This window comes from Glycine soja, chromosome 6, assembly GCF_004193775.1.
Source record: "Glycine soja cultivar W05 chromosome 6, ASM419377v2, whole genome shotgun sequence".
Lineage (NCBI taxonomy): Eukaryota > Viridiplantae > Streptophyta > Magnoliopsida > Fabales > Fabaceae > Glycine > Glycine soja.
The window spans coordinates 32,318,530-32,340,146 of NC_041007.1; the positions used below are offsets into that span (position 1 = coordinate 32,318,530).

Genomic DNA, 21,617 nt, shown 5'->3' on the forward strand with positions numbered 1-21,617 from the left:
ATTCTTCAATCTATTTCGTTCTCTATTGATTAATGGAAGGCTAAATCTCCAGTGTTGCTTTCTCTTGAGGATCAAGCACAGTTCTCTTTAAGGTTCTATTATTACTGTTAAATTCTGTTTAGTTTTTCCTCTTCACTAATTACTCTGAATTTGTTGCTATTAATTCATGCATGCTTAGTGCTTGATTAATTGTCTCTGCGCTTAATTACGTTTATGCTTAATAGTAGTTTATGATTAATTGGTGTATGTGTTGCTTAATAACATAATGAATGCCTTATGTTAAATTTCGCCTAGTAATTTAATTTAGGGTTGGATTAAGTGGTTGAACTGATAAAGGATAAACTCTCGTAACCTAGGATAAGAGACTTGCTTGTGAGTCAAGGGGAAGCAACGTGTTTTAATTCTGATATTTTCTAATTCGCATCTATTCGTTGTTTAATTTACAAAAGCAACCCCCCCTCAATTCGTTACTATTTTCCTACTATCTGTTATGAACATTTGGTTTATCATTACTCGTTGGGAAACGACCTAGGATCACTTCCTAGTTACTGCATTTTAATGTTTATTTGATTCGGGTACGACCTTGATCAAATTTGGCTCCGTTGCTAGGGAGCAGTGTCCAAAGGTTCATAATAGCTAGTGATTTGTGTTTTATGCTTATTTGTTTTATGCTTTCGTGTGGTGTGTTAATGTTGTTTAGTGTTGCGTTAGTGTCGTTTAGTGTCTTGTTATTTTGTTTGGTGTGGTGTTTTGTTTTAGTTTTTCTGTTTAGTGCTTTCCCTGTTTCAATTTTTGTGTTTTGCTATGAATAGTGCTTTGCGACGGATTTAGTGACCACTTTTGCTGATCTGGAAAACAGGGTTGTAGTGGAAATCCCTTAGTGACAAATTTTAGAGACCACACTTGCTAAATTAATTGGGATTTTTTGTTTTGGTAGCTAGAGTTGTTATTTTTGGCTGAATTTTTTGTAGTCACTTCGTTTGATCCATATTTTGTGGGAAAAATAGCTGGAGCCCTTAGTTTGGTCAGATTTGAAAGTTCCAAAAAAGTAGCAAATTTGATTTTTGTCAAAACTTCAAACGGCCATAACTTTTGCTCCGGGTATCAGAATGACTATTATTATATATGTATTTGGGGTAGAAAAAAAATTTCCCATGCCGTGGCAGCTTTCCAAAGGCTGGCTGAGGTCTCCTTCTTCCAAAAATTGTGATTCTGTCAAAAGTTTTTTATTTTCCAAGTATTATTCTCTTATTTTTCTTAACTTATCATTTTTAGCTTCTATAGTTAGACTTTGAATTTTCGTTTGAAATTTTTTGTGCTATCTGCTCATCATTTTATAAGGTTGCTCAAAAATATTCAAGTCATTTGGATATCACTTAATGGTAGCTGTAGTTCAAACCTACACTGTTACTTGCATAAGAAGGCAACTAGTTGTGCATGCTGAATATAGTGTATGACTAGAGGCAATCCATCTGACTTACAACCCTTTGATCCTAAGATAGATAGGACATTTCATAGATTAGTTAGACATCATTTAGTACCTTTTGAGCATCCCGAGCATTCTGTTATTGGCGATTTTGAGCATTATAGTTTTGAACATTTTGATTTTGAACATTCTGAGAACATGGCACAACCTCCACCCCGTGAGAGGACTCTAAGGGAAATGGCTGCACCTGATTTCACCTACAAAAGCTTGTGCATCCAATAACCTGATGAGGATGTCCCATATGTTCTTAAAACTAGACTGATCCATTTGCTTCCAAAGTTTCATGGCCTTGCAGGTGAAGACCCACACAAGCATCTTAAAGAATTTCATATTTTCTGCTCCACCATGAAACCACCAGATGTCTAGGAGGATCACATATTTCTGAAGACCTTTCCTCATTCTTTAGAGGGAGTGGCAAAGGACTGGCTATATTACCTTGCTCCACGGTCCATCATGAGCTGGGATGACCTCAAGAGAGTATTCTTAGAAAATAATTTCCCTGCTTCCAGGACCACGACCATCAGAAAAGATATTTCAGGCATTAGACAACTCAGGGGAGAGAGCTTATATGAATACTGGGAGAGATTTAAGAAATTATGTGCCAGTTGCCCTCACCACCAGATTTCTGAGCAGCTTCTCCTCCAACATTTTTATGAAGGACTCAGTAACATGGAGAGAAGTATAATAGATGCTGCCCGTGGTTGAGCCCTTGGAGACATGACCCCTGCTGAAGCCAGAAATTTAATTGAGAAGATGGCTTCAAACTCCCAGCAATTTAGTGCCAGAAGTGATGCTATTGTCATTAGAGGAGTGCATCAAGTAGCCACGAATTCATCTTCATCAGCCGAGACTAAGAAGCTTGAAGGTAAACTAGATGCCTTGGTTAACCTGGTAACCCAACTGGCCATGAATAAAAAATCTGCACCTGTCGCCAGACTCTGTGGTTTATGCTCCTCTGCCGACCACCACACAGACCTTTGCCCTTCTGTGCAACAATCTGAAGCAATTGAACAATCTAAAGCTTATGCTACAAACATCTACAACAGACCTCCTCAACCTCAGCAGCAAAATCAGCCACAACAGAACAATTATGACCTCTCCAGCAGTAGGTACAATCCCGGGTGGAGGAATCATCCCAACCTTAGATGGTCGAATCCTTCACAACAGCAGCAACAACAACAACAACCTTATTTTCAGAATGCTGCTGGCCCAAGCAGACCATACGTTCCTCCACCAATCCAACAACAACAGCAACAACCCTAGAAACAACAAACAGTTGAGTCTCCTATGCAACCTTCTCTTGAAGAACTTGTGAGGCAAATGACTATGCAAAACATGCAGTTTCAACAAAAGACCAGAGCCTCCATTTAGAGCTTAACTAATCAGATGGGACAATTGGCTACATAGTTAAATCAACAACAGTCCCAGAATTCTGACAGATTACCTTCTCAATCTGTCCAGAATCCCAAAAATGTGAGTGCCATTACATTGAGGTTGGGAAAGCAGTGTCAAGGACCTCAACCAGTAGCATCTTCCTCATCCGCAAATGAACATGCCCAACCTCACTCTACTCCAGAAAAAGATGATGACAAAAATTTAAAGAGTAAGTTACCTAACAATTTCTATGCAGGTGAATCTTCCATTGGTAATTCTGATTTACAGAAGCAGCATATTCCTCTTCCATTCCCTCCAAGAGCAATTTCCAACAAAAAACTGAAAGAGGCAGAGAAGGAGATATTGGAAACATTTAGAAAAGTAGAGGTAAATATACCTCTGTTGGATGCAATAAAGCAAATTTCAAGATATGCTAAATTCTTGAAGGAGCTGTGCACTCATAAGCGGAAGCTTAAAGGAAGTGAAAGAATTAGTATGGGCAGAAATGTCTCCGTATTGATTGGTAAATCTATTCCCCAAATCCCTGAAAAATGTAAAGATCCAGGTACATTCAGCATACCTTGTATTATAGGGAACAATAAGTTTGACAATGCCATGCTAGATTTAGGAGCTTCTGTTAGTGTTATGCCTCTGTCTATTTTTAATTCTCTATCTCTAGGTCCTTTGTAGTCAACTGATGTGGTAATTCATTCAGCTAATAGAAGTGTTGCCTATCCTGCTGGTTTCATAGAGGATGTCTTAGTTAGAGTTGGTGAACTGATTTTCCCTGTTGATTTTTATATTTTGAATATGGAGGAGGGATTTTCTAAAGGATCAGTTCCCATCATTCTAGGCAGACCTTTTATGAAAACTGCTAGAACTAAGATAGATGTATATGCAGGCACACTATCTATGGAGTTTGGTGATATAACTGTTCATTTTAATATTCTTGATGCTATGAAGCACCCATCTGAAGATTTTTCTGTATTTTGTGTTGAAATAATTGACCATATTGTTGATGAATTCACGACTGATCTTCATTCTAATATGCATGCCTATCACTCTTCATGCATTGAATCTGAATTTGTACTTGATCATAGGTCTGAATTTGATGCTGAGAGTGAATTTGAATTTGATATTGATTACATGTCTGGTGATGTTTTACCTCTTGAGAATGATTTTATAGAGTCAGATAGAACTAATCATGTTTTAGGAAGTACACATACCTCTAACTTTCTTTATGAGGTACAGGCTGAGAAACCATCTCTTTCTACCACTATCCAGCCGCCCACACCAGAATTGAAGCCTCTGCCATCAAATTTAAAATATGCTTACTTGGATGATAGCAAAAGTATTCCTGTAATTATATCTGCCTCCCTTGCTGATGAGCAAGATGAGAAGCTGTTATTTGTTCTTAAGAAGCATAAGAAGGCTATAGGCTGGACCCTGGCGGACATTCCTGGTATTAGCCCATCCACATGTATGCATCGAATAAATTTAGAAGATGGGGCTAAACCAATAAGACAGCCACAGAGAAGACTCAACCCGCTGATTCTTGATGTAGTGAAGAAGGAGGTAACCAAGCTTTTGCAAATTGAAATCATTTATCCTATCTCTAACAACCAATGGGTGAGTCCCATCCAGGTAGTTCCGAAGAAAACTAGCCTCACCGTGATAAAAAATGAGAAGGAAGAGCTGATTCCTACTCGAGTGCAGAACAGTTGGAGAGTCTGCATTGACTATAGGAGGCTGAACCAGGTTACCAAAAAGGACCATTTTCCACTGCCATTCATTGACCAGATGCTTGAACGCCTGGCAGGTAAATCTCACTATTGTTTCCTTGATGGTTTTTCTGGTTATATGCAAATCACTATTGCTCCTGAGGATCAGAAAAAAACCACATTCACCTGCTGCCCCTTCGACACTTTTGCCTATAGGAGGATGCCTTTCGGCCTGTGCAATGCCCCTGGTACCTTCCAGCGGTGCATGATTAGTATTTTTAGTGATTTTTTAGTAAATTACATAGAGGTGTTTATGGATGATTTCACTGTATATGGATCCTCTTTTGATATTTGTTTGGATAGTCTGGAAAAGGTTTTGAATAGATGCACTGAAACTAACCTTGTTCTAAATTTTGAAAAAAATGTCATTTTATGGTTGAGCAAGGTATAGTTTTAGGCCACATTATTTCCAATAAGGGCATTGGAGTAGATCCTGCAAAAATTTCTATTATTTCACAATTGCCTTACCCCTCTTGCGTGCGAGAGGTGCGATCTTTTCTTGGTCATGCAGGATTCTACAGGCGCTTTATAAGATATTTTAGCAAGGTAGCCCTTCCACTATCCAACTAGTTGCAAAAGGAGACACTTGATTGGACAACCCCATTTGAGCTAATGTGTGATGCATCAAATTATGCATTGGGGGTTGTCCTTGCTCAAAAGATCTCCTTACTTCAGCTTACTTCTTTTCCACCATGACTTAGGGAGTTTTTCTTTTCCTATCTCCTCATTTACTTTTATTACATTTGTTCGATTCTATTTGATGGTTTAATTGCTTTTAATCTTTTAATTATGCTACATTAAGGACAATGTGTTGTTTAAGTATGGGGGGGGGGAGTGTTCTTTGGTTTTGGTTTTGCTAGTTTTGTTAATTTTGTTAGTTGTGTTAAATTTGTTAATTTTGTTAGTTTTGTTGGGTTTCTAGTTTAATATTTCAGGTGAATTCTGTTTGCATGTACAACTTTGCATGTTTTTCTTTGAATTATAGGTTATGTTCAAGTAATGGGTAATTGTTCTGAAAATAAAAGTCTCTTGACATTTTGTGATTTGAAATCCTTGTTTTTCCTCTACATGTCATGATAGTTTTGAAAGCTCAATTTGGAAGTGATAAGTTTACCTTTGTGAGAATTTGAGCCATCCATCATCATAATCTTTTGGTGTGTTTTGCCCCATTGATTGCTTGCACAATAGCCTTGGCTTGATTCTTGTTGATGCTTCCTAATTCACATGCATATTTGGAAATGATTTAGGCAATTTTGTTCTTATAAGCTTCTAGCCAAATGGACTTACCTTGAATTAATTCCTTTGATAGCCCATTTGAGCCTATGTTCCCCTTTCTTTGTTTTGAAGCTCATTACAAGCCTTAAGTGAAAAACCATGATAACACCTTACCCTAAAGGAATTTTGGAGCTTTGGAATTGTTTTGGGAATAAGTGTGGGGGGGGGGGGGGTATGCTTCATTGGAAGATATGATTTTTGACCATGCTTAATGTTTTATTTTGGCCATGCTTGATGTATATATATATATTACCTAGTTCTTGCTTTAATCTTCAAATTCGTACTGTTTTAAAAAAATGAAAAACAAAATTTTCAATTGCTGCAAATTCTGCAAATTCGTACTGTTCAAAAAAAAAAAAAGAAGAAGAAAAGAAGTGAAGTTGAATAAATGAGGTCTTGATTTGGGAGCCTTGGTTGATTTTGTTGATATTAGAGGGTTTGGGTTTACTACTTGTGCTTAATTTCCACTTATTCCCCATTGCTCCTCTATTCCTTTGGGATTTAGCTACTTATTCCATATTTTTTTCCCTATCTTGTCCTTGGCCCCATTACAACCTTTAAAGACCTTTTGATCCTCATGTGCATGTGTTTGTCAAGTTGTTTGCCAATTTTAGAATTTTGCCAAGTTTATGTGGTGTTGGTTTTCATGGGTGCTTTGAGGGTAAATAGTAGCCTAGACACTTAAGAGATAGAGTGTATATCTTGTGAGGCTTTATCACTTTTCATTCTTGAGCTGATTAACTATTTTGCCATGATTAGGTTGCTTGGATGATTTTCACAAATGTCTTGACTCTTTGGATCTCTTCATGTTAGATGTTACCCATTCCTTTATGTTTGTCTCTCTTTGATATCCTTGGATTTTGTTCTTTGTTTCATTTTGCCCAGGAGTGCAAAAGGCTAAGTATGGGGGGTTTTGATGGGCCATTATTTTCTCCTATTTCTTAACCCTTTTTGCACCATTTTAATTACTAATTTGTCTTAATTGTCAAATTAATTAGGCAGTTTTATTATTTGGGCCCATTCAGCTAATTTGATGTTTTTAATCTAATTTCAGGAATTAATAAAGCATTGGGCTTGAATCCAGAATTGGGCTTGGACTTGAAGAGGGCAGATTATTTTATTCTACAAAATTTTATCTTATCTAGATATTATTTAGATTTGATCTCATCTAGATATTATTTCATCTAGAGCTTATCTTATCTTATCTTATCTAGATTTGATTTGATTTTATTTATGGGCTTGGATTTAAAACAGATTTGTAAGCTTTGGGGCTAGAAAAAACTATATAACAGCACCAAGGTTCTAGTTTAGGCCTTTTTCTCTTCTCTCTCTTCTCTTCTCTCTCTCCTATTTTCATTTTTAGTTTTAGGCTTTTCTTCTTTAGACACTTTTTCGTTTTGCAATTCCAGTTTTGACATTTCGTTTTAGCAATAAAATTCTGTTGTTCAATCTATAATTTCGTTCTCTATTGATTAATGGAAGGCTAAGTCTCCAGCGTTACTTTCTCTTGAGGATCAAGCACAGTTCTCTTTGAGGTTCTATTATTACTGTTAAATTTTGTTCAGTTTTTCCTTTTCACTAATTACTCTGAGTTTGTTGCTATTAATTCATGCATGCTTAGTGCTTGATTAATTGTCTCTGCACTTAATTACGTTCATGCTTAATGATCGTTTATGATTAATTGGTGTATGTGTTGCTTAATCACATAATGAATGCCTTATGTTAAATTTCGCTTAGTAATTTAATTTAGGGTTGGATTAAGTGAGAGATCAGCTCGCTAAGCGAGTCGTCTGTCGCTTTCCAGGCTCAGCGCGAGATTGGTGCTAAGCTCAAATCCACTTACTCGTGCTAAGCATGAGAATGGCGCTAAGCGCGACGGCGGATTTTGTGAAAGGGTGTTTCCCTCGCTCCTACATATCCTCGGGTGTGAGGAAATCAGACCTACGTAGTTCTTTGAGAACTAAATGTTGGTTAAGTTGTTTTTATCTTTTTTTGCAAGATATATTTTAACCGAACAAAAGTCGTTTAAGGCATTAGACCTTTAAACGATCTTTTGATTTTTGAAAAGGAGAGAAATGTTAAGGCGTTGGACAATTAACGATCTCTTGGGGTGGTCGACAAAAGCGGGGCTTTTGCTCCTACATATCCTTGATTGCGATGAGGAACTCAGACCTACATAGTTCTTCATGATTTTGGAAAAAAGAGAAACGTTAAGGCGTTGGACCTTTAACGATCTCTTGGGATGGTCGACAAAAGCGAGACTTTTGCTCCTACGTATCCTCAATTAGCGATGAGGAACTCAGACTTATGTAGTTCTTCGCGACCGTTTAAGGTGTTGGACCTTAAAATGACTTCAACTGAATTTTGTGGACAAAACTTGGTTTGTGAGTCTATTTTAGCCTTAGTTTCATTGGGTTATTATCCACTCATTTAAAGGAAACTTTCAAAGTAAAATGTCCGATTATTTTTTTGATTATTTTATTATTATTTTTTTCAGAGATATTTTGATTATTTTATTATTTTCTTCAAAGATATTTTGATTATTTTATTATTATTTTGCCCCTTTTTTATTTAACCGAGGTTACAACACGAACAACCAGTTGGATTTTTTTAAACAGTGATTAAACGAGATTACAACACAAATGATCGGTTGAAATTCATTTTATCAATTATTAAACGAGATAACGGCTTAAATAAACGGTTGAAAGCTCGTAAAAGCAGAAGAAAATAATACCGAAGGTAAACGAGATGAAGAATGAAAGCGAACAAAACAAGAATGAATTGAAAGCTTCGGATTAAAAAACTTACCGGTTGAAGACCGAAGAACGAATGAAGAACGATGAAGAATGGTGAAGAACTTCCACAGAATCGCTCATGGAAACGTCTCTGAAGCGTTACAGAAGCACCTCGACTTGGATTTTTTCCTTCTTTCTCTTCTCCTCACTAATTTCAAGTGAAAGCTTAGTGCAAAAATTGTTGGATCCTTAAACTTAGCCCCCTTCCCCTATTTATAGGAGAAAAGGGGAGGTGGTTGCCACCCAGAGGCTTCTTGAGGAAGATTTATGAGCGCATCCCACAATTGATAAGTTCACCCCCGTCTCTAGAGCCTTCCTGAGCACACCCACAATTGATAAGTTCACCCCCCTTCTTGAATGTTCTGGATGAAGTTTCCTAAGCGCACCTCCAATTTGATGAGTACACCCCCCTTCTAGGTTGCTTAGTGATGAAGTTTCCTGAGTGCACCCCCCAATTTGATGAGTGCACCCCTCTCCAGGTTGCTTAGTGATTAAGTTTCCTGAGCATACCCCCCAATTTGATGAGTGCACCCCCCTCCAGAATATGCTAGATGGTCCCAATGCTAGTCACACCCCAAGTTTGATAAGTGCAGCCCCATTTTTTTGTTTTTGGCCGATTTCTTTTTGAAACATCGCGGAACTTTACGGATTACGCGACAATGGGTGTTAAGCGTCTCAAAGTGATCAACCAAGGTCCACACGTCGATAACAATTGTCCCTGGACGAAATTAGGGTATGATAGTTGCCCGTCTTTACTCATCTTTTATATCACAGCTCATGACTATCTATGAACCGCTCTTCAAGCTTTTGCGCAAGGATTAGTCTGTTCATTGGAACGATGACTGTCAAGAGCCATTTGGAAGGATCAAGCAGTGCCTCATGAACCCCTCGGTACTTATGCCACTGGTGGCTGGGAGACCTCTCTTCCTCTACATGACAATTTGGGATGAGTCAATTGGGTGCATGCTGGGGCAACACGATGACTCTGAAAAGAGAGAACGGGCCGTCTATTACTTGAGTAAGAAATTTACGGCCTGTGAGATGAAATACTCCCTTTTGGAAAGAACATGTTGCGCCTTGGTGTGGGCATCCCATTGTTTGAGACAGTACATGCTGAGCCATACCACTTGGCTGGTATCCAAGATGGACCTAGTCAAGTACGTCTTCGAAAATCCCGTGTTGCTATCTGAGTTCGACATAGTCTATGTCACCCAAAAGGCGATAAAGGGAAGTGCCTCGGCAGACTATTTGGCTCAGCAACTCCTCAATGATTACCAGCCCATGCATCCTGAGTTCCCAGATGAGAAAATCATTGCCTTATTCAAGGAAAAGCTAGAAGATGAGGATAAGGACAAGTGGGCTGTATGGTTCGGCGGAGCGTCTAACGCCCTAGGCCACGGGGTTGGAGCAGCCTTGGTCTCTCTTGACAATTAATGCATACCCTTCACGACCAGATTGGGTTTCGACCGCACCAACAATATGACCGAATATGAGGCATGTGCCCTTGGGATCCAAGCAGCCATTGACTTTAACGTCAAGCTGCTCAAGGTCTACGGAGACTCAGCTTTGGTAATTCACCAACTGAGAGGGGAATGGGAGACTAGGTATCATAAGTTGATACCCTACCAGGCTTACATCATGAAATTGGCAGAATTCTTCGATGATGTCTCCTTCCACCATGTTCCCCGAGAGGAAAACCAAATGGCCAATGCACTTGCCACTTTGGCATCCATGTTCCAGCTAACTCTGCACAAAGACTTGCCATACCTTGAGTTCAGGTGTCGTGGCAAGCCCATGCATTGTTTTCTGATAGAAGAGGAGCAAGATGGTAAACTGTGGTATTTTGATCTCAAGCGATATATCAAAAATAAGGAATACCCACCAGAGGCATCCGACAATGACAAGAGAACGTTAAGAAAATTGGTAGCTGGTTTCTTTTTGAGTGGGAACATGCTGTACAAAAGAAACCATGACATGGTTTTACTCCGACTCGTGGATGCTAAGGAGGCTAAGCGAATGATAGTGGAAGTCCACGAAGGTTCCTTCGGAACACATGCCAACGGGCACGCCATGGCTAGGAAGATCCTGAGGGCGGGCTATTATTGGCTCACCATGGAGAACGATTGTTGCCTCCACGTGAGAAAGTGTCATAAGTGTCAAACGTTCACGGACAACGTCAACGCTCCTCCCATACCTTTGAATGTCATGGTGGCGCCATGGCCCTTCTCCATATGGGGAATAGATGTCATCGGGGCCATCGAGCCTAGAGCTTTAAACGACCATCACTTCATCTTGGTGGCGATCGAATACTTTACCAAATGGGTCGAAGCTGCCTCATACTCCAGCGTCATGAGGAACATGGTCATCAGATTCATCAAAAAGGAGATAATCTGTCGGTATAGATTGCCAAGGAAGATTATCACGGACAACGCCACCAATCTGAATAACAAAATGATGAAGGAAATGTGCGAGGACTTTAAAATCCAACACCACAATTCCACACCTTACAGACAGAAGATGAATGGGGCAGTGGAGGCAACCAACAAAAACATCAAGAAGATTATTCAAAAGATGACTATGACATATAAGGATTGGCATGAATGCTCCCCTTCGCGCTACATGGCTATGAGACTGTTAGTCGTCTTATACGACTAATTTTTGTATAGAAAACATTTTCTAAAACTTGTATAGTTCCCCAATTTATAGTTATTTTGTAGGAATTTGTATATAAATCTTGTTTTGCTTGAATAAGTTGTCTTTAAAGTACATCCCATGTGATTTAATGATAAAATTTGCTTAATTTCAGGTCTAAATGAGGCTAAGTCTTGAAGTGCAAAAAGAGTAGTTGTGCTTAGCAGACCATTTGGGCTCAACGTGCATCTGACGCTAAGCACAACTTCAGTGCGCTTAGCGTGACAAAGGAATCTGGCAAAGCTCAAGAGTCAAGGCCTCGCGCTAAACGCGTTGTCAGCTCGCTAAGCACGACGGTTATCCTTAGCCAAGCTCAGTGCATACTGGCGCTTAGCCCAAATCCACTTACTCGCGCTAAGCGCGACAGTGGTGTTAAGCACTGCATCAAGAATTTAGAGCCTATTTAAAGCCTGTTTTGCTCATAATTAGGGTGAACAACTGATGATTTGCATAGCACAGAGTACAAAATTGACACCACAAGTGTAGTACCTGGCTTAGAGGCAGTAAAGAGGAGCAGCTTTGTAGAGAAGCCTAGGCTTCTTCAATTAGAGAGAGATTAGTGAGCTGCAGAGTGATTGTGAGGTGCTGAGAAGAAGAGGAGGGATCCCCCTTCTTGTGTAAGGAACAATTATTTTGTACTCTCAATCTCAGTTGTGTTAGGATTTTTCTGTATGGCTGGCTAAGCACCCTTGTTGGTTATTTCTAAGGAATAGTTGATGTAATTAGCCTTAATATCTAATTAATTGTGTTTTATGTGTTCAATGCTTCTTTCAATGCTTAATTTCTGCATGCTCTTGGTCTGATCACCCATTTGTGTGTACAGTTAGGTGACTTTAGCATTGGGAAATGTACTGTTGCCTTAGAACTTGATAGAAGTAGGACTGAATAACCACATTACCAGGGATGGATTGTTGGGGTTTTGGTTTTCTGAATATGCTATTACGATAATGTTGTTTAAGTTAAGCCTAGTCTTACAAGAGGGATTTGCGGACGAAGCTTAGGTTAAATTGGTCTAAATTTACGAGGGATCGAGGTTTAGTATTTTAGGCTACAACATAGAACACAAAAGCATGATTGATTAGAGAAATATCTTCATATGCATCAACTTGTTTGTTAGAAAGACCCAACACTTTTACCTACTGTTGTCAACTTTAATTGCAATTTTACTATTTTTAACATAGACTTTAGTTAAATTCTACTTTTAACCATCAACCACACTGTTTGTTTCAACAATGCCTTATTTCTGAATATAACTCTGCCTAATACTAGTTCCATGAGTTCGATACTCGGATTAATCCGTTTTAATTTTAAATACTTGACGATCTGATGTGCTTCCCGGTATTTCATTTCCCTTGACTATTTGATTTAAAAATTGGAGAAAAAGGAACCATATGGGAAAAAGAACAAAGTATTTAGGGCACCATTGTCGGCGATCGAGATTCATTAGAAGAGTTTAGTTCAATTTTGTGGCATTGCTTTATATTTTTCTCTTTGATTCATTGATTCTTTTTGTTCATATTTCAGTTATTGCACATTTTATTGTTCTTTTGAACTGGATAATTGTTGTTTTGTTTCTTTTATGCAAAGAAGATCTACTGCAGGTGATTTGATCTCCATTGATTTGGAGTTTAATGCCACTTGTAGGAGGCGTAACGTTGAGAGAATAAGAAATTTTTTGCAGGACTTATAAGCAGCGACAACTCCAGAAGAAGAACCTCGATCTTCCGAGGCATCTTCTAGTTTTCCTATTGCAGGGCATTCTTATACTAAAATTGTTGAAGAATCGATCATGGCTGAAGAGCGAAGAAGAGTAACCCTGGAGGATTATTCAAGTTCGACTGTGCCACAATTCTTTACCAGTATCACATAGCCAGAGGTTCAAGCCCAATCAATTACTTATCCTCCCTCTTTGATATAGCTGATTCAAAACAATCTTTTTCATGGTCTCCCAAATGAAGACCCGTATGCTCACCTGGCCGCTTACATAGAGATATGCAATACCATTAGGCTGGCAGGTGTGCCTGTAGATGCAATCAGGTTGACTTTGTTTTCATTCTCTTTGGCTAGAGAAGTGTTAGTCGTCTTATACGACTAACTTTTGTATAGAAAACATTTTCCAATACTTGTATAGTTCCCAAATTTATGGTTATTTTGTAGCGATTTTGTAAATAAATCTTGTTTTATGGTTAAAGCTGTCTCTAGAATATGTCTATTGAATTTAATGATGAAATATGTGCTCTTTTAGGTGAAAAAGAGGCTAAGTCATGAAGTTCCAAAAGTGACAGTTGAGCATAGCTCATCAGTGGGCTAAGCGCGCATCCACCGCTAAGCACAGCTTCAGCGCACTTTGCGCGACAGAAGAATCTGGCTGAGCATCAATATCAAGGCCGCGCGAGATCAATGTGCTAAGCACAACAATTGTCTTCAGCCAGGCTCAACGCTAAGATCGAGGGTGGCACTAAGCGCAACGTCACGAATTTAAAGCCTATTTAAAACCTGTTTGGTGCAGAATTTGATATGAACCTTCATTGCACAAGGGCTGACTTAGGATTGTCTAGGATTAAACCTTGATGGAAAATTCAAAAATTGATTAAGAAAAGGATGGGAAATTGGCAAGATTCAAGGGTTGGGCAGTGGCTAATTTCCTGGGTCTTAATAAGGTGGATCTTGGCATAAAATGGCTGAATGAGATGGTAAAAACGTAGGTTAAGTGGTGGCTGAACAGAAATATAGAAATGGTTATAACTCAAGCTACAAAGCTCCTAATGAGGTGATTCCAAAACGAGTTGAAAGGTCTCGTTTTGAATTTCAATTTAGGCTCAAGAATAACTTAATTTGAATGAGTAAAACGAGAGTTATGGTCACGAGATAATTTTGGGCAGAATTAGATTTTCTGGAAATTGTGGATTGAAAGAACAAGGTTGAAGATGAAATGGTGGAAGGAAATAATCACTCTTTCCAGTAAGGGCAACACACAAAGGATGTGAAAGACCTTTGATATAGCGAGGGTGTTCTTGAATCACTCAAAAACTTAGGAGAATCACTCTCACTAAGATAAAAGAGATAAACTCTAATTTTTCTGAATAAAACTCAATATGTGTTTATTGATAAAATGGTTCAGCTTATAAAGAAGCTTTACCATTAGATTTTACATATGCTTCATTAAAGGAAATTACAATCCACTTAACTTTAGTAATGAGCCATTAACCTAGGGAATTTAAAGAACTTAAGTGGCTGAGGGTAACTGAAATTGTGGCAACCAAAAGTCACCCTAAGGCTCATGCCTAAGCTGCCAATTGGGCCCTTATTACAACTTGAACTAAACCAAACTAAAGCCCTTTTAGTTGAGTAACCCAAAATATATTTTTGGTCAGCCAACTTTACATGGATTGGGCCATTATTTAGACAAACTAAACACTCTAAAATTGAGATGAAGTGGCGCCATTTAGTCCTCCTCCATTTGGGCCATGATACAACTCACAACCTTAGACTTTTCTCCTTGAAACTTGGGCTTGTATTCAAATAGTATGGACAACACTTGTTGAAGATCTTCCTTTGCTTTCCTTGCTCTAGCCCTTGTCGTAGGTCCTCCAAGTCCTTCAAGTGGATCCTTGCCCTTGCTCTTGGTCATGTCCTCATTATTCTCTCCCTCTTCAGAAGGATTTGTCCTCAAATTGGATTCTCCATCTGCATCAAAAAGAGATAAGTCAAATGCAATGAAGGTGGAACTAACATCATACTCACCGGGTAGCTCAACTTTGTAAGCATTGTCATTGATTCTTTCAAGCACTTGAAATGGTCCATCTCCCCTTGGTTGAAGGTTTGATTTCCTTTGTTCCGGAAACCTTTCTTTTCTCATGTGCACCCAAACCCAATCTCCGACTTCGAAGACAACCTTCTTTCTCCCTTTGTTGGCTTGTTTAGCATAGCTTTTATTTTTCCTCTCAATTTGATCTTTGACTTTCTCATGAAGCTTCTTCACATAGTCCGCCTTTGCTTGACCTTCTTTATGCTTAAAAACAGAAACATTAGGCATAGGCAAAAGATCAAGAGGAGTTAGTGGGTTAAAACCATAAACAACTTCAAAAGGAGAACAATTAGTAGTGCTATGAACAACTCTATTATAAGCAAACTCAACATGGGGTAAACAAGCCTCCCAAGTTTTTAAGTTCTTCCTCAAAACTTTCATAAGCAAAGTTCCCAATGTCCTAATAACAGCTTCCATTTTCCCATCGGTTTGTGGGTGACAAGTGGTTGAAAATAACAATTTAGTGCCTAACTTGCCCCACAAAGTCCTCCAAAAATGGCTTAGGAACTTAGAGTCCCTATCACTAACAATGCTCCTTGGCAAACCATGGAGTCTCACAATCTCCTTGAAAAACAAATCAGTCACATGGGAAGCATCATCAAATTTTTTACATGGAATAAAATGAGCCATTTTAGAAAACCTATCAACAACCACAAAAATGGAGTCTCTACCACTGCTTGTTTTTGGCAGCCCCAAAACAAAATCCATGGATAAATCAATCCAAGGATACTCCGAAATTGGCAATGGAGTATACAATCCATGAGGCTTTACCTTTGACTTTTCCTTTTTACATACAATGCAATGTTCACAAAATTTCTGCACATCCTTTTTCATATGAGGCCAATAAAAATGTTCTTGTAATGTTTCTAGAGTCTTTTGGACCCCAAAATGCCCCATTAAACCTCCTTCATGTGCTTCACAAACAAGAAAATTTCTTGTAGAACATTGAGGTACACACAATTTGTTTTCTTTGAAAAGAAAGCCTTCATGTCTAAAGAAACCATTTTCTGAAATTTTTTCACAATTTTTAAAAATTTCACCAAAAGTTTCATCACTTTCATACATTCTTTCCAAACATTCAAGACCAATCAATTTTGTTTCAAGCATAGAAAGTAGTGCACGACGCCGAGAAAGAGCATCGGCTACAATATTACCTTTTCCCTTTTTATGTTTGATAACATAAGGGAATTGCTCTAGGAATTCCACCCACTTGGCATGCCTTTGGTTAAGCTTACCTTGTCCCTTGATATATTTGAGGGACTCATGGTCACTATGAATGACAAATTCCTTGGGATAAAGGTAGTGTTGCCATGTTTCAAAGCCCGCACTAAGGCATACAACTCCTTATCATAAGTTGAATAGTTAAGGGTAGGACCACTTAACTTTTCACTAAAATAAGCAATTGGATGGCCTTCTTGCAACAACACAACCCCAATCCCAACATTTGAAGCATCACACTCAATTTCAAAAGATTTTTGAAAGTTTGGCAACGCAAGTATAGGGGCATTAGTTAGCTTTTGCTTAAGAACATTGAAAGCTTCTTCTTGTTTCTCTCCCCATTTGAAACCAACATTTTTCTTGAGCACTTCATTGAGAGGTGTTGCCAATGTGCTAAAATCTTTCACAAATCGCCTATAAAAACTTGCTAAGCCATGAAAACTCCTCACCTCGGTCACGGACTTAAGTGTAGGCCATCCTTGAATAGCCCTAACCTTCTCCTCATCAACTTGCACTCCTTTTGAACTTACAACAAATCCAAGAAACACAACATGGTTAGTACAAAAGATGCATTTTTCAAGATTGGCATACAATTGTTCTTCTCTTAGCACACACAAGACAGATTTTAAATGATCAATATGCAAATGAAGTGAAGTGCTATAGATAAGAATATCATCAAAGTACACCACAACGAGCTTTCCTATGAACTCTCTCAAGATATGGTTCATTAATCTCATGAAAGTGCTAGGAGCGTTAGTTAGGCCAAAAGGCATAACCAACCGTTCATACAAACCATATTTTGTTTTAAAAGCGGTTTTCCATTCATCCCCTTCTCTAATCCTAATTGGATTGTATCCACTTTTAATATCGATTTTAGAGAAGTAACATGCACCATGCAATTCATCAAGCAAATCGTCAAGCCTAGGTATAGGATGCTTATATTTAATGGTGATGTTATTAAGGGCTCTACAATCGGAACACATGCGCCACGTCCTATCCTTTTTAGGGACCAAAATCACTGGGACAGCGCAAGGACTCATACTATCTCTTACCCAACCTTTGCTAATGAGTTCATCCACTTGTCTTTGAATCTCTTTGGTTTCTTGTGGATCACTTCTATAAGCTGGCCTATTGGGCAAAGAAGCTCCCAGAATGAGATCAATTTGATGCTTAATTCCCCTCAAAGGTGGTAGTCCACTTGGCACACTTGATGGAAACATGTCTTGAAAATCTTGCAAAAGGGATTTAACACTAGAAGGCACTTCAAAATCATCAAAAGTGTTAGTGGTCAAAATCTGATTTTTGCAAAGCAAGATGTATAGTGACTATTTAGCACGAAACAACCTCTTGACCTCACTTTTTGTGGCTAAATAGCTCTCCCTCACTTCAAGTGTTTCACTCTTCTTTTGTTCACTCTTTTTCCTCTCAAGTGTTTCCCTTTTTTTTCACTCTCAAGTGTTTTGCTCACTTTTTCTTTTTCTCTCTTCTCTTGCAGAAGTTTTTCTCTCATTTTCTTTTGATCCTCACACACTTCTTGTGGACTCAACGGTTTGAGAACAATCTTTTTGTCTTGGTGCATGAAAGAGATCTCGTTGGTGTAACCGTCATGATTGGCTCTTTTATCAAATTGCCATGGTCTCCCCAAAAGTATGTGGCTGGCCTCCATAGGAACAACATCACAAAGTACCTTATCATTGTATTTCCCAATGGAAATGTCCACTTCAACTTGCTGCCTCACTTGCACCTCCCCATCCTTGCTAAGCCATTGAAGTTTGTATGGCCTAGAATGTGGTTTAGTAGCTAAATTTAGCTTTGACACTAATCTAGCACTAGCCACATTGGTGCAACTACCTCCTTCAATGATCACCATGCACACCTTGCCATTGATTAAACATCTAGTGTGAAAGATGTTTTCTCTTTGGCTCTCCTCCACATGCTTCAATTGACCACCAAGTAACTGCCTAATCATCAACAAATCTCCCTCCGGAGTCTCCTCTTCCTCTTCAACATCGGATTCACTTATATATTCTCCATCTCTAAGAACCATGGACCTTTTGTTAGGGCACTCATAAGCATAGTGTCCTAGGCCTTGGCACTTGAAACACTTCACATCTCTACTCCTTTTAGAGGGTTCCTCTTGGGACTTTGAACGAGTTTTTAATGGGGTAGGTGTGGAACTACTAGAAGTAGCAGCCCCATCTTTCTTGCCTTTGTCTTTCCAACTAGAAGAACCAAAGTTGGTAGAACTCCTCTTAGCCACTCCTTTCCTTTTTAATTGTTGCTCTACTTGGATTGCTTTGCGAAGCAAATCATCCATTTCAACAAACTCCTGCAACTCAACAGTATCATGAATATCATTAGTCATACCATTAAGAAATCGAGCCATAGTTACCTCCTCATCTTCTTCAATCTTTGCTTGAATCATGAGCACATCCATTTCCTTGAAATACTCTTCAACCCCTTTGTTGCCTTGGGTTAGTTTTTGGAGCTTGAATTTCAAGTCCCTTGAGTAACTAGTGGGCACATACCACCTCCTCATGATCTTTTTCATCTTCGTCCATGTATCAACCATTGGCTCTTCATTTCTTGCTCTCTCCTTTTGTAGCCTTTTCCACCACACAAGAGCATAGTCGGAAAACTTCGTGGCGGCAAGCTTCACCTTTTGGTCCTCTTCATAGTTGTTGCATGAGAAAACATGCTCTATTTTCATCTCCCACTCCAAGTAGGCCTCCAGATCATTCTTTCCTTTAATGGGAGGAATGTTGAGTTTAATACCATCAATTCAGTTTTGTCTAGGAACACCATCATTCCCTCTTCTCCTTGTTTCTTCTTCATTATGATCTCTATTCTCCATTTGATCCAACCTCTCATGGAGCGCATCATCTCATTGTTTCATTAACCTCTCCAAATGTTACATCAAAGCTTGCATTTGGAATTGCGAAAGCCCCACTCCATCATTAGGATTAGTACCTGCCATCTCAAACAAACAAATCAAATGTAACAAGACAATTATAGTTGCTGTTTGAATACCTCACCCACTCAAGTGTATCACACAATTATGGCTTTTCTCTAATGAAAACACTCTTGCCTTATACCACTCTAATTACCCTTGAGTTCTTAGGCAATTCAAGAGATTATGGCCACAACAAAGAACAATTCACCAATATGTGTAAGGTAAGGCTAGAGAGACAAGGAAAATGTTAACCAAGAAAAGGCTAACAATGTTTTTAGGCACAATGGAAGGAAATAAAATTCAGAATTTAGGAATTCAAGTAACAATCCTTCATAAAACCAATATATTACCTTAAAGAGATTTTTTTTAAAGTTCTTCAAGCATGAACCATTCAGCCCAATTTTTTTTTATTTTTTTTTGCTTATACAAATTTCTGTTATTTTTATATAACAAAGAGATCAAAAGGCTTAACTTTTGCAATGGTTCAGCCTAAAAGAAAAAAAGAACATGAACAAGAAGGTAATATAAATGGCAAAGAAAAAATAAAGAAGAATGTTACCCAATATTTCCAGCAAAGGAAGTGATGATCCTAGAACTCGACTCTGATACCAAATGATATGAACCTTCATTTAAGGGTTGACTTAGGATCGTCTAGGATTAAACCTTGATGGAAAATTCAGAAATTCATTAAGAAAAGGATGGGAAATTGGAAAGATTCAAGGGTTGGGCAGTGGCTAATTTCCTGGGTCTTAATAAGGTGGATCTTGGCATAAAATGGATGAATGAGATGGTAAAAACGTAGGTTAAGTGGTGGCTGAACATAAATATAGAAATGGTTATAACTCAAGCTACAGGGCTTCGAATGAGGTGATTCCAAAACGAGGTGAAAGGTCTCATTTTGAATTTCAATTTAGGCTTAAGAATCACTTAATTTGAATGAGTAAAATGAGAGTTATGGTCACGAGATAATTCGGGGCAGAATTGGATTTTTTGGAAATTGTGGTTTGAAAGAACAAGGTTGAAGATGAAATGGTGGAAGGAAAGAATCACTCTTTCCAACGAGGGCAACACATAAAGGATGTGAAAAACCTTTGATATAGTCAGGGTGTACTTGAATCACTCAAGAACTTAGGAGAATCACTCTCACTAAGATAAAAGAGATAAACTCTAATTTTTCTGAATAAAACTCAATTTGTGTTTATTGATAAAATGGTTCAGCTTATAAAGAAGCTTTACCATCAGATTTTACATATGCTTCATTAAAGGAAAATACAATCAACTTAAATTTAGTAATGAGCCATTAACCTAGGGAATTAGAAGAACTTAAATGGCTGAGGGCAACTGAAATTGTGGCAACCAAAAGTCACCCTAAGGCTCATGCCTAACCTGCCAATTGGGCCCTTAGTATAACTTGAACTAAACCAAACTAAAGCCCTTTTAGTTGAATAACCCAAAACATATTTTTGGTCAGCCAACTTTACATGGATTGCGCCATTATTTAGACAAACTAAACACTCTAAAATTAAGATGGAGTGGCGCCATTTAGTCCTCCTCCATTTGGGCCATGATACAACTCACAACCTTGGACTTTTCTCCTTGAAACTTGGGCTTGTATTCAAATAGTATGGACAACACTTTTCGAAGAGATTCCTTTGCTTTCCTTGCTCTAGCCCTTGTCATAAGTCCTCCAAGTCCTTCAAGTGGATCCTTGCCCTTGTTCTTGGTCATGTCTTCATCAGAATTAGGGTACAAGGCCTTGAGTGCAGAATTCTAGAGCACACCACAGCGCCTATTTCGGGAAAAGAGCTCTGGAGGCAGCAAAAGGAGTAGCTTTTGCAGAGATACCTAGGTTTTGTAATCTCATTAATGTTAGGGTTTCTTCTGTAATGGCTGGCTAAACACCCTTGTAGGGGATTTCTAAAGAATAGCTGATGTAATTACTTTAATATCTAATTGATTGTGTTTCTTGTGTTCAATGCTTCTTTCAGTGCTTAAATTTTGTATGCTCTTGGTCTGATCAACCATTTGTGTGACTAGTTAGGTGATTTTAGCATTGGGAAATGTTTTGTTGCCTTAGAACTTGAGTGAAGCAGAATTGAAACTCAGTCTTACAAGAGAAATCTGCGGATTAAGTTCTGGTTTTAAATATGCTATTACAATAATGTTGTTTGGTCTAAGTCTAGTCCAACAAGAGGGATTTGAGGATAAAGCTTAGGCTAAATTAGTCTAAACTTCC

The 21,617-nt window shown here is 38.5% G+C and overlaps 1 non-coding gene across 1 annotated transcript; it reads right to left on the reverse strand.

The window, feature by feature from the left end:
* Nucleotides 1–2,002: 2,002 nt before the first annotated feature.
* Nucleotides 2,003–2,109, reverse strand: LOC114417569. The gene has a single exon (XR_003667830.1). It is a non-coding gene; the product is annotated as a small nucleolar RNA R71 (small nucleolar RNA).
* Nucleotides 2,110–21,617: the final 19,508 nt, after the last annotated feature.